The sequence below is a fragment of the Salmo salar genome, chromosome 17 (genome assembly GCF_965601325.2).
Source record: "Salmo salar chromosome 17, fSalSal1, whole genome shotgun sequence".
In the NCBI taxonomy this organism is placed as follows: Eukaryota; Metazoa; Chordata; class Actinopteri; order Salmoniformes; family Salmonidae; genus Salmo; species Salmo salar.
The window spans coordinates 46,623,563-46,638,785 of NC_138307.1; the positions used below are offsets into that span (position 1 = coordinate 46,623,563).

At 43.0% G+C, this 15,223-nt stretch overlaps 1 protein-coding gene and 1 long non-coding RNA gene across 2 annotated transcripts in view; both read right to left on the bottom strand.

Annotated features, from left to right (window-relative positions):
- Nucleotides 1-15,223, bottom strand: part of tafa5a (TAFA chemokine like family member 5a) — a 134,773-nt gene that overhangs the window by 39,666 nt on the left and 79,884 nt on the right. The gene's annotated exons all lie outside the window — the stretch shown is intronic.
- On the bottom strand, nucleotides 4,801-8,453 carry LOC123723779 (uncharacterized). The gene is made up of 2 exons (XR_006760090.2): nucleotides 5,804-8,453; nucleotides 4,801-5,667 (listed from the first exon to the last, which is right to left on the bottom strand). It is a non-coding gene; the product is annotated as an uncharacterized LOC123723779 (long non-coding RNA).

Here is a 15,223-nt window from a genome sequence, read left to right on the forward strand (position 1 = left end):
TCTTGGCATTCTCTCAACTAGCTTCACCTAGAATGTTTTTTTAACAGTCTTGAAAGAGTTCCCATATATGCTGAGTACTTGATGGCTGATTTTCCTTCACTCTGCGGTCCAACTCATCCCAAACCATCGCAATTGGGTTGAGATAGGGTGATTGTGGAGGCCAGGTCATCTGATGCAGCACTCCATCACTTTCCTTGGTCAAATAGCCCTAACTGTCACGCCCTGATCTGTTTCACCTGTCTTTATGATTGTCTCCACCTCCCTCCAGGTGTCGCCCATCTTCCCCATTATCCTCTGTGTATTTATACTTGTGTTTTCTTGCTGTCTGTTGCCAGTTCGTCTTGTTTGTTCAAGCCTACCAGCATTTTGTGTCTCAGCTTCTGCTTTATCCAGTTTCTCTTTTTCTCGTCCTACTGGTTTTTGACCCTTGCCTGTCTTGACCCTGTACCCACCCGCCTGACCACTCTGCATGACCCTGAGCCTGCCTGCTGTCCTGTACCTTTGCTCCACCTCTGGATTACCAACCTCTGCCTGACCTGACCCTGCCTGCCGTCCTGTACCTTGGCCTCTACTCTGGATTATCAACCCCTGCCTGCCTTGACCTGTCGTTTGCCTGCCCTTGTTGTTACAATAAACATTGTTACTTCACACAGTGTGCACTTGGGTCTAACCTTGGTACCTGATACCTAACACAACCTGGAGGTGTGTTCTGGGTCATTGTCCTGTTGAAAAACAAATTATAGTCCCACTAAGCGCAAACAAATGGGATGGCGTATCGCTGTAGAATGCTGCGGAGGCCATGTTGGTTAAGTGCACCTTGAATTCTAAATAAATCACTGACAGTGTCACCAGCAAAGTACCATCACACCTCCTCCATGCTTCTCGGTGGGAACAACACATGCGGAGATCATTCGTTCACCTACTCTGCGTCTCACAAAAAAGGGCGGTTGGAACCAAAAATCTCCAATTTGGACTCATCAGACCAAAGGACAGATTTCAATCTGTCCATTGCTCGTGTTTCTTGGCCCAAGCAAGTCTCTTCTTCTTATTGGTGTCCCTTAGTAGTTGTTTATTTGCAGCAATTCGACCATTAAGGCCTAATTCATGCAGTCTCCTCTGAATAGATGATGTTGAGATGTCTGTTACTTAAACTCTGTGAAGCATTTATTTGGACTGCAATCTGAGGTGCAGTTAATTGCCCATTTCTGAGGCTGGTATCTCTAATGAACTTATCCTCTGTAGCAGAGGTAACTCTGGGTCTTCCATTCCTGTGGCAGTCCTCTTGAGAGCCAGTTTCATCATTGCGCTTGACGGTTTTTGCGACTGCACTTGAAGAAACTTTCAAAGTTCTTGAAATGTTCCGGATTGACTGACCATCATGTCTTAAAGTAATGATGGACTGTTGTTTCTTTTTGCCTATTTGAGCTGTTCTTGCCATAATATGGACTTGGTGTTTTACCAATAGGGCTATCTTCTGTATACCAACCCTGCCTTGTCACAACACAACTGATTGACTCAAACGCATTAAGAAGGAAAGAAATTCCACAAATGAACTTTTAAGAAGGCACACCTGTTAATTGAAATGCATTTCAGGTGACTACCTCATGAAGCTGGTTGAGAGAATGCCAAGAGTGTGCAAAGCTGTCATCAAGGCAAAGGGTGGCTACTTTGAAGCATCTCAAATATAAAATATTCATAAACATATGTGTGTTTAGCACTTTTGTGGTTACTACATGATTCCATATGTATTATTTCATAGTTTTGACGTCTTCACTATTATTCTACAATGTACAAAATAAAAACCCTGGAATGAGTAGGTGTGTCCAAACTTTTGACTGGTACTATATATATATAGAAAGTAAGTTGTTGGTAGTCCCCTGAGTTTCTCCTGGTCAGGTTCAAATGTAGCCATATACTGTTAAGAGATTGCTGTATAATATGGCCCTGTTTAGGTCATAAGGTCCGGAAAAACAACTGGACCTTGTCGTTAGCCATCCTAGAATTATAATTCTTATGGAGGACACACAGGCAGAAACAACAGGACAGCATACCAGTACACGTAGCAATAATGAAAAGCACACAGAACACTTAGTGCTACATGATGTTCCTGTTCACACTCAGGCTCCCAGATGTGTCAGCTCAATGGTTAACTTGTTAATGAAGAACCTATACAGCTGGGCTAAACCAATGCCCCCTCAGGACCCAACACATTACACTCAATCCCCCATTTCTCTCCCTCGCTCTCTCTCTCTTCTCTTTCTCTGTGTGTCTCTCTGTCTTTCTCTCTGTCACTCCCTCCTTCCTTCCCTTTTTACCCCCTCTCCCTCCCTCCTCCCTCTCTCTGTCTCTCGTAGTCTCGCTCTCCTCTCTCTTGTGTGAATCAGGCAACATAGCCTCTATTGACCACTCCATATCCACTATAAAGGATGCATAACCTTTTGCTTGGCAGATTTCCCACATAACCTGTGTTTATTCCCTATTCTCACCACATAATACACAAAGACTGCTGAACACTAAACAGGATTCAATTATGAAACAAGTAGCTCTGAAACTGAACGGCAACAACTATTTCTACTAGACTATGGACAAAAAGCAAGAAGGAATCACAGATATTCTCAAAACCTTTTGGGTAAGAGCATTCAATTATACAAATAGCAGAAATAATTAAAGACTATGTTCACAAAACAGATTTATTTTTTCAAAGATGTTTCCTAACCTTCACATCCTCTCTTTCAATATTCAACTGTGTACCATGAAAGGGACAGTGATGTTTGATGTATACTGTATGACCTGATATACAGTAGTGATGGGGGAAAAAACAGCTACATATTGCAATATTATTTTTGGAAGATATTATATAGAGTAATTATACACACTGAACAAAAATATAAATGTAACATGCAACAATTTCATAGATTTTACTGACTTACAGTTCATATAAGGAAATCAGTCAATTGAAATAAATTCATTCAGCCCTAACCTATGGATTTCACATGACTGGGAATACAGATATGCATCTGTTGGTCACAGAAAACGAGTCTGTATCTGGTGTGACAACCATTTGTCTCATGCAGCGCGACACATCTCATTCTCATAGAGTTGATCAGGTTGTTGACTGTGGCCTGTGGAATGTTGTCCCACTCCTCTTCAATAGCTGTGCGATGTTGCTGGATATTTGCAGGAACTGGAACACGCTGTCGTATGCGTAGATCCATAGCATCCCAAATATGCTCAATGGTTGAAATGTCTGGTGAGTATGCAGGCCATAGAAGAACTGGGACATTTTCAGCTTCCAGGAACTGTGTACAGATCCTTGCGATATGGGGTTCTTCAAGGGTTCTTTTGGAAGGGTGAAGGTTCTATGTGGAACCATAACGACTCAAAAAACTCTGAGCACTTCAATGGTTCTTTTCAGTTCACAAAAGGGTTCTTTGGTCTTTAAGTGATAATTTGTGATCATTTTCATTTTCATTTAATTTTCTTTCTCCCCTCCATACAAAAACCTATACACATGAACAACAACTTACAGACACACACAAACAATGACTACATCTAATCTGCTCAGATCCGCATGCTAACACTGCCATCCCTAATTCCTGCATTATTGTTTGCCACACCTCTGTTTGTGAAATCGTGAGTGAGAGTTTCATTCCGGTTTATCTAACGTGTTGTGTTATACCAATACATGTTATATATGATGATGGCCAGTGATGCCCTCAGAGACCCCCAGCTGTTCCAGCGGTAGCTTACTTAATTCAATTAGTCAATTAACACATTATTAACACCTATGGAAATGTAACAATATAATATGGCAGAACAGAATTTCTTCCTTTCTTCAAAAGGATCTCCAAAGAACCTTTCAGATTGAGAAAGGTTCTCTATATAGCCATTATCAATAACCCTTTTTTGGTGCAAGGACAATAACCTCTCCCTCAAAGTGATCAAGACAAACGAGATGATTGTGGACTACAGGAAAAGGAGGACAGAGGATGCCCCCATTCTCATCGACAGGGCTGTAGTGGAGCAGGTTGAGAGCTTCAAGTTCCTTGGCGTCCACATCACCAACAAACTAACATGGTCCAAGCACACAAGACAGTCGGGAAGAGGGCACGACAAAACCTATTCCCCCTCAGGAGACTGAAAAGATTTGGCATGGATCCTCAGATCCTCAAAAGGTTCTACAGCTGCACCATCGAGAACATCCTGACTGGTTGCATCACTGCCTGGTATGGCAACTGCTCGGCCTCCAACTGCAAGGCACTACATAGGGTAGTACAAACGGCCCAGTAAATCACTGGGGCCAAGCTTCCTGACATCCAGGACCTTAAGACTCCTGAACAGCTAATCAAATGGCTACCCAGACTATTTACACCCCCCCCCCCCCCCCCCCCCCCCGGAACACTGCTGCTACTCTCTGTTATTATCTATGCATAGTCACTTCACAGTTTTCCACAATTGTTTACACACGTATATATATATAGTACCCAAAACTCTAAACACAAAACCACAAACACAAAATGCAAAACTCTACAAATCTCTAGCAAAGCAAACATTGCATTCAAAACTGTTTTATCTCTTTCCAAAATGATTTTCTGCATCAAAATGACACACACGCGCCATATGAATAGATCTGTCTACCAACCAACAACACACTGATGTGCTCAACATAAAACACTACTATGAATATCCCATCAGTAGATTTATGCCTTTTGCACTTTCAGTGTTACACTGTAGCCGGTTGTAAAAGATTGTTACAGTAATGTATACCTACTCAAATATACACACACAAATGCAATACAGTAACAAAAACATTGCCATTTATTTCCAATAGGAGAAAACCAGGAAAAACATTCAGTAATATAAAGGGTTTTCTGTACCCCAAAAATATGAAAGTAGCTAATTTTTTCAAAACTCTAAACACAAAAAAAACAAAACCACATGCAAAATGTAAGAAAAAATACATCCTGCCTCCTATTTTGGTCTGGCCACAGCACCTCATCTACATTACAAGCGATGTTCTCCCTGGCTAAACAGCGAGGAAAGAATCTTCTGGAGTGACGGATCCAGCCGCCGAAAACCCACACATCAACTTCACCACATGCATCCTCCATTGCCTGGAGAAGAGGCATGCGTGCGAGGGGATGGCAGTCATACACCTTCCATCGCCATGCCGAAAAAACTATTCAATTGGGTTTAGGAATGGGGAATATGGTGGGAGGTATATAAAATGCATGAACTGTATGCATTCACTACTGTAAGTCGCTCTGGATAAGAGCATCTGCTAAATGACTAAAATGTAAATGTATAGAACAATAAATTGTGGATGGTCGATAAACCAGTTGTGGACCAGAGCAGCCCGGTGGAAACTCATGTTGTCCCAGATGACAACATACCTGGGCTGCTGTGGTCCACCCCTCTGGTCGTCTGGAATGAGGATGCCATGTAGTGTGTCCAGGAATGTGATGAGAAGGGCAGTGTTGTAGGGACCAAGGTTGGCATGGTGATGGAGAACGCCTTGTGGGCTAACGGCTGTCCAGGAACATTCACAATGGCACCGTGGCCAATAATGTTCCGTCCCTGTCCCCTTCTTTTGGCTAGGCTGAAGCCAGCCTCATCAATGTAAATATAAACGTGCTGAATTGCAGCAGCATCCAGCTCCAAGACTCTCTGAAACAGACAACAAGACAATATATAACATAGACCTAGAGCAGTCAATATGGTGAGACACAATACACTGGATTACAGCACTGTAATAAGTCTACACAGTGCTGATATGATACTAAATTCATAGTATAGTACTTACTTGCACATATTCATAGAGCTGTTCTTTAACACTCTCTGAGTTTCGCTCAAAGGGCACCCTGTAGACCTGTTTTCGGTTGCGCTGTAATACACGGTCCAATGTAGACAAGCCCACCTGGTGAATGTTATTGAATATTGTGTTGTCTGCAATTATGTGGTTCTGGATTTCTTGTAGTCTAATGGTATTGTTTGCCACCACCATGTTCACAAGAGCGGTCTCCTGTTCTGGTGTGAACAGCCGGTGTCTTCCACCACGGCCTGGAGGTCTCTCAGTTCTGCAGAAGATCCACAAATATGATATGATTGATTGCAGTAAGTAAAATAATCATTTTTCTTTCAATATGAAATGACATTACTGTAACATTGGCCAACAATCACTGAGTAACATCGGCCTACTGATATGTCGGACTGCAGTATCCATACATAAAGAGCATAGTGTAGATGGTAGGTAACTTACCGGTTGTCATTTGTGAATGTACGGATGATAGACGCAACCGTGTAGCGTGTAGCTGAACTCTGCCCAACCTGCCTCATACTCAATCCATGGTTGAGCACATGGACAACCAATGTGGCCCTGATCTCATCTGAGACAACTGTCCTTCCTCGTCCTCGTCCTCCTCTTCCTCCTCTTACTCTCACTCCTTCACCTCTAGCTCTTGCTTCACCATTGATTTCCATTTTCCTCCAAAACAGGAGAGCTCATCTGTGGCCTTTTATAGTGCTTAAGCTCTGATTTCTAAGTGAACAATTCTGTAACTAGTGTTTACACCTGTGAGGAGTGGGTGTTGCCAATTGGTGTACAGAGCTTGGCATTGTGATTGGCGTTGCTTTCCAAAGGGTCTAAAGACATTTTAATTTTGAATGTTGTGCCTAATGGAGAGAACTGTGTGTAGTGTTTTGCAAAAAGTGTGATTTAGAATTGAAAACTGAGTGTAAAGCAGGAATTGTGCTTGCAATTTTGCAGACTTGGTTTAGGTATTTGGTACTTGAGTTTCAGGTTTCGGTGATTGCGTTTCAAGTTCTAATTTTAATGTGTAAACAATTGGGTAAAACGGTAAATATTCTGCTGAGATTTTCTATATGTTTCAATCTGGTTACTGCAGAAATGCACGACATTTCCATCGTTCTGTTTTGAATGTGTTTTTAACAGTTTTGGAAACAGTGTGTTAGCATTTGAAAACATGTGCTGCAAATATATAGTTTTGCAGGTGGTGGAGTATGAATGACAAATAAGTTAATGGATTTCGGAGAATGTGGTCATTGAATGCATTTTGTGTGAAAGCAATGAAAAATTATTCACAGTTTGGTCCACATACACTTCTGTTTCGTTGACTGTGTGAAGAGTTTTGACAATGTGACTTCAGTTTTGACCAATGCATGTTCACAATTGAAAAAAAACTCCTTTTATGTTAAAAATGATTCCAAGATCTCCATAATGATACAGAGTAGTAATAAACAGAATGATTGACTGTGGTAATAGCTCCTGTACAGGCTGTAAATCCAGGCCGCACTGCGTATTTCAAAAGTAACAATGGTTAAACTGTTAAACGTTGCATGTTCCTCCTCTGCTCTGAATTTCTAGGGTCTCTATTAAGTGTGAGTGATGCCCCGGCTCCAGCTGTATCCCAGAGCCGCTGACAGTCCAGTCAGAGTCAGAGAGGATGAGAGAAACAAAGAGGAGGTACCGGTTTCCTGGGCCCCCAGCGGTCTTGACCCAGTTAAGACGGGTTCTGTGACTGATGAACAACGCAGAGACCAGCACTGCCTCTATTGAGACAATGAATGAGGAGGGAGCAGTGTGTGTGTTTGTGTGTGTGTGTTAGGTGTGCAGCACCACAGGGATGGTGAGCATTAGGGTCTGTATGTCTCATGATTGGGTAAGCTGTTGTGTTGTGCATCCCCAGCCAGCACTGATGTTGACGTCGATTTCTAATCTTTTAACTTCGCCCTGATGCTTTTGTTGGGTAAGTAAGAATGGATCAGAATGCATCATTCCCCCCTGCTTGGAAAGTTTTCAGTTAAAGATATAAATCTGATCTGATTCGTGGACACACACAAACACATACAAACACACACACACACACAGCTGTAATGCGTCACAAAGCACAAAGAAAAATCTATAACATTCTTCCTTATTATCCTATTTTTATCTTGACTGTTAAAGTTCAAGACACATCTCAAAACTTTCCACTCAAGTCCAACTACTTCAATACTTCTTACCTCTGAAGCCCTCTGTCAATGTCTCTGTCTGAATCTCTGAAAAGCCCATTGAGGTTAATGAACAGAAGCAGTAGATGGACACAGAAAAACAAGAACAGACTGATTAAAACTTGGCTAACGTGGCAGAGACCCACAGACACACCATCAACGGCTAATTAGGATAATTGGATATGCCCACCACATAAAGATGACATCTCGTAATTATCCCAAAAAGACGCCTAGAAGCACTGAGAGGGAATGTGTGTGAGTGTGTGTGTCTGCGTACGTGCCCGTGTGTTTCTGTATGCAATGCATGCATGCATGAGTCTGCTTGTGTGTGTGTGTGTGTGTGTGTGTGTGTGTGTGTGTGTGTGTGTGTGTGTGTGTGTGTGTGTGTGTGTGTGTGTGTGTGTGTGTGTGTGTGTGTGTGTGTGTGTGTGTGTGTGTGTGTGTGAGGGTCTCTGTGTGGGTCTGTGCGTTTGTGTGTGTGTGTGTGTGTGTGTGTGTGTGTGTGTGTGTGTGTGTGTGTGTGTGTGTGTGTGTGTGTAACAGACCAGATAATGCCTGTAAGCCAACCAGAGTTTTAACTTGACATTTAGAAGGATCAGTCTGGATCACTAGGAAAGGTTAGGGAAACAACGGCCCACAGGTGTGTTGATGGTAAAAAGAGGAGGGGAAACAGTCTGGTTATGACTTTCCCGATCTGCGATCTCTGACCGATTTCTATCCACATAGATTGAAAACAACACTGCTCAGGTCTGGGAGGGATTGAGGGTGTTTTGATGGAAATGGTGATTGTGATGCAGGAGATAAGCCCAGGCTTACAATATTAGAGGAATAAAAAGACAGCAAATATTAACTGTGGGGAATAAATCTAATCAAATTTTATTGGTCACGTACACATATTTTTCCGTCATTGTCGCAGGTGCGGCAACATTTTTGTGTTTCCAGTGCCAACAGTGCAGTGATACCGAACAATAGAATACAATACACACAAATCCAAAAATAAAAATGAAGAAAGAAATATCAGAATGAGCATATGTAAAGCATGGTGTGTATACTCAGTGTGGAAAGTATTTGAATAGAAAAGGTGTGTACAGCAGTATTTATATAGGATGAGCCTTGACTAGAATACAGTATATACAGTGGCAAGAAAAAGTTTTGGAACCCTTTGGAATTACCTGGATTTCTGCATAAATTGGTCATAAAATTTGATCTTATCTTCATCTAAGTCACAACAATAGACAAACACAGTCTGCTTAATATAATAACACACAAACAATTATACGTTTTCATGTCTTTATTGAACACACCGTGTAAACATTCAAAAAGTATGTGAACCCTTGTATTTAATAACTGGTTGACCATCCTTTGACAGCAGTAACCTCAACCAAACGGCCAGGAGAAATTTTGGACCATTCCTCTTTACAAAACTGTTTCACTTCAGCAATATTCTTGGGATGTCTGGTGTGAACCGATCTCTTGAGGTCATGCCACAGTATCTCATCGGGTTGAGGTCAGGACTCTGACTGGGCCACTCCAGAAGACGTATTTTCTTCTGTTGGAGCCATTTTGTTGTTGATTTACTTCTGTGTTTTGGGTTGTCCTGTTGCATCACCCAACTGTTGAGCCTCAATTCGTGGACAGATAGCCTTACATTCTCCTGCAAAATGTCTTGATAAACTTGGGAATTCATATTTCCGTCGATGATAGCAAGCTGTCCAGGCCCTGAGACAGCAAAGCAGTCCCCAACCATGATGTTGATCCTGACTCCAATGATCTTTTGGAGAAGTCATTAGCCTAGCGATTCACATACTTTTTCCAACCTACACTGTGAATGTTTAAATGATGTATTCAATATAGACAAGAAAAATACAATAATGTGTGCATTATTAGTTTAAGCACACTGTGTTTGTCTGTTGTTGTGACTTAGATGAAGATCAGATCTAATTTTATAACCAATTTACCTGAAATTCAGGTAATTCCAAAAGGTTCACATACTTTTTCTTGTCACTGTACATATGAAGTGGGTTAAACAGTATGTCAACATTATTAAAATGTCCAGTGTTAAATGACTATGTACATAAGGCAGCAGTCTCTAAGGTGCTGGGTAGTGTACCGGGTGGTAGCCGGTTAGTAACAGTGACTAAGTTCATAGGAGGGTACTGGGCAGAGGCAGGATAGTGGTGACTATTTAACTAGTTTCTGCCATCTATGGGTGGCAGGTAGCATAGTGGTTAGAGCGTTTGGCCAGTAACCGGGAAGTTGCAGGATCGAATCCCTGAGCTGACAAGGTAAAAATCAGTTGTTCTGTCCCTGTGCAAGGCAGTTAACCCACTGTTCCTGGGTGCTGAAGACATGGATGTCAATTAAGGCAGGACCCTGCACCTCTCTGATTCAGAAGGGTTGGGTTAAATGTGAAAGACATTTCAGTTCAATACATTCAGTTGGACAACTATCCATGTTTCCTAGATGGTAGTGGGGTGAACAGCCTGTGGTTTGGTTGGCTGAGGTCCTTGATGAGCTTCTTGGACTTTCTAGATGTCTTAGAGGGCAGGCAGTATGCCCCTGGTGATGCTTTGGGCTGACTGCAAAATCCTCTGGAGAGCCCTGCGGTTGTGGATGGTGCAATTACAGCCAAACAGGATGCTCTTAATGGTACATCTGTAGAAGTTTGTGAGGGTCTTAGGGGCCAAGCCAAATTTCTTCAGCATCCTGAGGTTAAAGAGAAGTGCTGTTGTGCCTTCTTCACCAAACTGTCTGTATGGATGGCCCATTTCAGGTTGTCAGTGATGTACACGCTGAGGAACTTGAAGCTTTTCATCCTCTCCACTGCAGGCCCGGTCAATGTGGATGGTGGTGTGCTCTCTCTGCTGTCTCCTGAAGTCCACGATCAGCTCCATCGTCTAGTAGACATTGAGGGAAAGGTTATTTTCCTGGCACCACTCCACCAGGGACTTCACCTCCTCCCTGTAGGCTGTCTCATCATTGCTGGTAATCAGGCCTACTATTGTTGTTTCATCAGCAAACGTAATGACGGAGTTCGATATATGTGTGGTCTCGCTGTCATGGATGAACAGGGAGTACAGGAAGGGGCTGAGCACGTACCCTTGTGGGGCATTCTTACAAAGGTATTCCTCTTGGCCAGATGGGATAGGGCAGTGTGCAGTGCGATGGTGATTGCGTAGTCTGTGGATCTGTTGGGGCAGTATACAAACTGTAGTGGGTCTAGGGTGTCGTTAAGGTGATATAATCCTTAACTAGCCTTTCAAAGCATTTCATGAGTACCTGAGTGAATGCTTCAAGGCGATAGTCATTTAGTTCAGTTACCTTCACTTTCTTTGGCACAGGAACAATGGTTGACATCTTGAAGCAAGTGGGGACAACAGACTAGGATAGGGAGATATTGAATATGTCCGTAAAAACTCCTGCCAGCTGGTCTACACATGCTCTGAGGACATGGCTTAGGATGCCATCCGGGCCACCAGCCTTGAGAGGGTTAAATTTCTTACTCACATCGGCAAACGGAGAATGAGAGCTCACAGTCCTCATGAGTGGAGGTGGCCCATGTTGGTGGCACTGTGTTTTTTCCTTTAAGCGGGCAAAGGTGTTTAGCGTGTCCGGGAGCAGGGCTTCGGTGTCCACGACATGGCTGGCTTTGCCTTTATAATCTGTGATTGTCTGTCACATACACTGAGTGTAAAAAACATTAGGAACACCTTCCTAATATTGAGTTGCACCCCCTTCGCCCTCAGAACAACTTCAATTTGTCGAGGCATGAACTCTACAAGGTGTTGAAAGCATTCCACAGGGATGCTGGCCATGTTGACTCCTATGCTTCCCACAGTTGTATCAAGTTGGCTGGATGTCCTTGGGTGGGGGACCATTCTTGATACACATGGGAAACTGTGGAGCGTGGAAAACCCAGCAGCGTTGCTGTTCTTGACACACGCAAATCGGTGCGCCTGGCTCCTACTACTATACCCCGCTCAAAGGCACTTAAATATTTTCACCTCTGAATGGCGCACATACACAATACATGTCTCTATTGTCTCAAGGCCTAAAATCCTTATTTAACCTGTCTCCTCCCCTTCATCGACACTGATTGAATAGGATTTAACAGATTATGTCAATAAGGGATCATAGCTTTCACCTGGATTCACCTGGTCAGTCTACAGTATGTCATGAAAAGAGGAGGTGTTCCTAATGTTTTGTACACTCAGTGTACAGTGCCTTCAGAATGTATTCATACCCCATGACTTATTCCACATTTTGTTGTGTTCCAGCCTGAATTCAAAATTGATTAAATATATTTTTTTTCTTATCCATCTACACACAATACCCCATAATGACAAAGTGAAAACATGTTTTTAGATTTATTGAAAATTAAATACAGAAACATCAAATTTACGGAAAAATTCACACCCCTGAATAAATACGTTGTAGAAACACTTTCTAGGTAAGTCTCGAAGAGCTTTCCACACCTGGATTGAGCAACATTTCCCCATTTATTCTTTTCGAAATTCTTCATGCTCTGTCAAATTGGTTGTTGATCATAGCTAGACAACCCTTTTCAGGTCTTGCCATAGATTTTCAAGTAGATTTAAGTGAAAACTGTAATTCAGCCACTCAGGAACATTCACTGTCTTCTTGGTAAGCAACTCCATTGTAGATTTAGCTATGTGTTTTAGGTTAATGTCCTTCTGAAAGGTAAATTAATCTCCCGGTGTCTGGTGGAAAGCAGACTGAAGCAGGTTATCCTCTAGGATTTTGCCTGTGCTTAGCTCCATTCCATTTATTTTCTCTTAGCATTACTATGACATGATGCAGCCACCACCATGCTTGAAAATATGGAGCGGTACTCAATAATGTGTTGTGTTGGATTTGCCCCAACAACACCTTGTATTCATGACAAAAAGTGAATTGCTTTGCCACATTTTTAGCAGTATTACTTTAGTGCCTTGTCGTGGTTAAATCAAATTGTATTAGTCACATGCACCAAATGCAACAGGTGTTGACCTTACAGTGAAATGCTTACTTATGAGCCCCTAACCAAAAATGCAGTTTAAAAAAAATATGGATAAGAATAAGAGATTAAAGTAACAAGTAATTAAAGAGCAGCAGTAAAATAACAATAGCAAGACTATATACAGGTGGGTACTGATACAGAGTCAATGTGCAGGGGCACCGGTTAGTTGAGGTGGTATGTACATGTAGGTAGAGTTATTAAAGTGACTATGCATAGATGACAATAGAGAGTAGCAGTGGTGTAAACAGGGGGTAGCCATTTGACTAGATGTGCAGGAGTCTTATGGCTTGGGGGTAGAAGTTGTTTAGAAACCTCTTGGAACTAGACTTGGTGCTCCGGTACTGCTTGCCATGAGTAGCAGAGAGAACAGTCTATGACTAGGGTGGCTGGAGTCTTTGACAATTTTTAGGGCCTTCTTCTGACACACGGCCTGGTATAGAGGTCCTGGATGACAGGAAGCTTGGCCCTGGCGATGTACTGGGCCGTTCGCACTACCCTCTGTAGTGATTTGCGGTCGGAGACCGAGCAGTTGCCATACCAGGCAGTGATACAACCAGTCAGGATGCTCTCGGGGGTGCAGCTGTAGAACCTTTTGAGGATCTGAGGACCCATGTCAAATCTTTTCAGTCTCCTGAGGGGGAATAGGTTTTGTCGTGCCCTCTTTACAACTGTCTTGGTGTGCTTGGACCATGTTAGTTTGTTGGTGATGTGGACACCAATTAACTTGAAGCTCTCAACTTGCTCCACTTCAGCCCCGTCGATGAGAATAATGGTGGCGGTGTGACAGTGTGGAGTGCAATAGAGATTGCATCATCTGTGGATCTGTTGTGGCGGTATGCAAATTGGAGTGGGTCTAGGGTTTCTGGGATGATGGTGTTGATATGAGCCATGACCAGCCTTTCAAAGCACTTCATGGCTACAGATGTGAGTGCTACGGGTCCGTAGTCATTTAGGCAGGTTACCTTAGTGTTCTTGGGAACAGGGACTATGGTGGTCTGCTTAAAACATGTTGGTATTACAGACTCGGACAGGGAGAGGTTGAAATGTAATGGTTCGCGCTTTCAGTTTAGCAGGAATGCTGCCATCAATCCACAGTTTTCGATTTGGATAGGTTGTAATCGTCACAGTGGGAACAACGTCCTCTATGCACTTCCTGAAGGACTCTGTCACCGAGTCAGTGCGTACGACAATAAACATATCCCAGTCTGCGTGATCAAAACAATCTTGAAGCATATATTCCAATTGGTCAGACCAGTGTTGAACAGTCCTTACCAGGGGTACTTCTGGTTCAAGTTTCTGTCTATAGGAGGGGAGGAGCAAAATGGAGTTGTGATCTGATTTGTCAAAGGGAGGGCGGGGAGGGTCTTGTAGCAATGGTCAAGTAGCACAGGAGATGTGTTGATACAACTTTGGTAGCGTTTTCCTCAGATTTCCTCGATTATAGTCCATATGTCTGGTTCCTACTGCGTGAACCCAAACAGTCACACCATATGGCTTCCTTCCCTCCTTCTACAGCTATGTCTGGACCCCTATGGAGCCTCTGAGGACTTGACACATAACAGCCAATAACAGCCGTTTCACAGTAGGTGTTTAGGCCTTGAGAGGCGCATGTTATCTGGCCACGACGCAGTGGAGAACCTCAGAAACCACCATGATGAGGTCCATCATGCACTGCGAGAGGTATTGTTCCGACCAGATTGTAAATTACCTAATCGATATATCATTTGGCGTTTGGCTTCTATGGGAAACTTCTCCTTCGGGAATCCACTTTTCCAAACCAAAATGAACCCAATCAATCATGACTCCGTTGAGACCTCCTCAGCGAGAACTACAGAGAGTGGAAGTGATTCTCGATGGCTCCCTCTTGTTTCCCTTTTCCTTTTTCTCTCGTTCAGGTCTCACTCTCCATCTCTCCTTCTCTTTCTTCCTCTATCTCTCTCTTACTCTTTCCCTCCATTCCCCTCTCTCCTTCTCTGTGTCAAAGTTAACTTTCCTTCTCTCTTTTTTCCCTCCTCTCATTCCCCCTTTCCTTTCCCCATCTCTGTGGTTTAGAAACCGACAGAGTAGGTAGATGTAGAGAAAGTAGGGAGCATCGCCACATAGCCAGGCAGTGTTCTGCTCTGATGGCACTTTGTGTTTAAGTGGAGGGCAGAATGTTCCTGTCAGGGCCCTGAGGCTGAGCAGGACTGGCAG